Source organism: Branchiostoma belcheri, unplaced genomic scaffold (assembly GCF_001625305.1).
Source record: "Branchiostoma belcheri isolate BF01 breed outbred unplaced genomic scaffold, Haploidv18h27 scaffold22, whole genome shotgun sequence".
Classification (NCBI taxonomy): Eukaryota; Metazoa; Chordata; class Leptocardii; order Amphioxiformes; family Branchiostomatidae; genus Branchiostoma; species Branchiostoma belcheri.
Window position 1 is genome coordinate 2,376,126 of NW_017803713.1, and position 2,785 is coordinate 2,378,910.

Here is a 2,785-nt window from a genome sequence, read left to right on the forward strand (position 1 = left end):
GAGGCATATTAAGGGCACATTCTGTGTATTTGCATATTTGTTCCTGACTTCAAAGACAATGTACAAGAAAGACAATTGAAAACGAATACTAGTAGGTGTAGTTTGACTTTAATAACTGCATTGAGCGAAGAATGTACACATATAAGGTACATGTATATATAGTAGTCTTACAGAATTAAATTCAAAACAACAGAATGTAATCTACATACAAGTCACTATTAGAATATTCTATAAGAGGTTTTAGAAACTGATTCTTACATGTGTCTCTCAGAACAATATAAATGGACCAAAATAATCAAGAACTGTGAACTTGCGAACATAGTGAATCTTGCCAATATGGGTTAATGTTGTTAATGCTAGCCACGTATATTTGTATAAATGTGTTAACGCAAACTATGACGAAATTAATAGTAAGCCTTATGAGTTTATTAGTAATGAGATGAGTAATATGAGTAATATGAGTTTCTATATTGTGTTAATGAGTTTCTATATTGAGTTTCAATGAGTACTGTTAGTTTGTAATTTAAGATTTTTAGCAATTGTACAAGGTATGCAATTCAGCCCGGTGGCTGCAAATTACTTTCAATAAACCATCTATTATTATTATTATTATTATTATAATCAAGAAAGCACATACCGGATCTTAGCTCTACATTTTGTTACTAGAATCCACTTCCAGTTATTCTACTTTTGGAGTAAAATCCTAACAGACTTCACCATTCATGTTGTTGCTATAAACTAACCCTAACACTGTTAAAGTCAGTACTTCGAACCATTCTAGACAGCTTCTCGTCTTCAAAGGGCCAAAGAACCAAATAATCAAAGGTCCCTAAGAGTCACACAAATATTACTTTTCCGGTACCTTAACTAGTTGCTACATAAAAGGGTCACACAAATTATAACTAATATGGTGCCTTACCTGCTCCTCAGATGAAAGAGCCACGTCAATTTCACCTGTACGGTGCCTTACTTGGTTGAAAAATGAAAGGGCCACGCCAATATCACCTATACGGTGCCTTACCTAGTCCCCAGATGAAAGGGCCACACAAATATTACCTGTACTGTGCCTTACCTGGTCCCCAGATGAAAGGGCCACGCCAATATCACCTGTACGGTGCCTTACCTGCTCCCCAGATGAAAGGGCCACGCCAATATCACCTGCACGGTGCCTTACCTGCTCCCCAGATAAAAGGGCCACGCCAATATCACCTGTACGGTGCCTTATCTGGTCCCCAGATGAAAGGGCCACACAAATATCACCTGTACGGTGCCTTACCTGCTCCCCAGATGAACAGGCCACGCAAATATCACCTGTACGGTGCCTTATCTGGTTCCCAGATGAAAGGGCCACGCAAATATTACCTGTATGGTTCCTAACCTGGTCCCTAGATGAAAGGGCCACGCCAATATCACCTGTACGGTGCCTTACCTGGTTCCCAGATGAAAGGGCCACGCCAATATCACCTGTACGGTGCCTTACCTGCTCCCCAGATGAAAGGGCCACACAAATATTACCTGTATGGTACCTTACCTGCTCCCCAGATGAAAGGGCCACGCCAATATCACCTGTACGGTGCCTTACCTGCTCCTCAGATTCAAGGGCCACGCCAAATATATCACCTGCTTACCTGGTCCCTACATTATGAAAGGCCCATGGAAAGTATTTCCCGTACAAAAAATGTACGGCGTTTTACTGGTTAACGTTATCTAGACTCAAGTCCCTCACGCACTCATTTAATACCTGTAAGGTTTCCAGAGCTAAGAGCCGCACAAATGACTGTTTGTGGCTTATCTGTGCGCCATAGGTAAGAGCCACCCAAGTGGAGTGATTATAGCCGTAAAGGTTGACGTTTTTTTGCCCCTGAAAGCTGTGGATAAACGCCGGCAGCCCTCCCCACCGCTAGCTATTCCTTACTGCAGCAGCTGGTACCCCGACCAATAGCAGCGTGGAGGTTTTGTAGCTTGCTGAGAAATTGACCAATCGCGTCGTGGCCGTTTTTCGTGGCCGTCCTACCATATTTTAGACCCAGTCATACCTCCCAGAGGGAATGTGGATTGCGCAAGTTGCAATATGCACGCAACCAGCAGAGGACGTCGTTACAAAGTCCAGTCAATTTCTCCAAGCAGATGTTGGGAGGGAAGGGCGTAACCTTTTCACTGCTTCAACAATGTGCTTGGAGATAAAGCCAGATAAGATCAGATAACAAGACAGCTTTAAGACTTCTGAGTAATTCCAAATGACCCGGTCATCTGAGAGTGAGGTCATCTGAGGTCGTATGAGGGGATCGGATAATGTATTGCACATATCTCTCCGTTTGCACCATCAACGTGTAGATGATTTTGCAGTCATTTTATTTTCTTTGAGGGTTATGACAACGAAGGTCATCGAAGTATGGCAGTGAGGTCACATCCTGTCAAATTTATAATGTATTGAAAGCCTCTGTGCGTTTTACAGAGAAGTCACTAGAGGTCGCCGTTCAGCAGCTACAAGCCATATTTGGATACCCAATATCCCGGATGTACAATTTTGGGGTTGCTGAGGACAGGGATCGATTTCTGGTCGTAGGGTAGAAAACCGCAGAAAATTAGCCAAAATGGTAAGTAACGGAGATTTTTGCGTGCATTTCTTGTCTGTAGATTTTTTCTTGACATTCCCAAGGGCAGCTCTGAGGGAAGGAGTGCCCATTTAGTCGAGCTATCGCCGACAAACATGCGTAACATCCTCGCTATAATCAGTGCGACAGTCTTGCATCTCCAACCCGTGAAGCTCTCGAAAATTTTCAGG

General features: G+C 43.0%; 1 protein-coding gene across 1 annotated transcript in view; it reads right to left on the minus strand.

Annotated features, from left to right (window-relative positions):
* LOC109470270 (elongation factor 1-gamma-like) overlaps window positions 1–2,785 on the minus strand; it is an 8,879-nt gene that overhangs the window by 4,486 nt on the left and 1,608 nt on the right. The window lies entirely within an intron of this gene.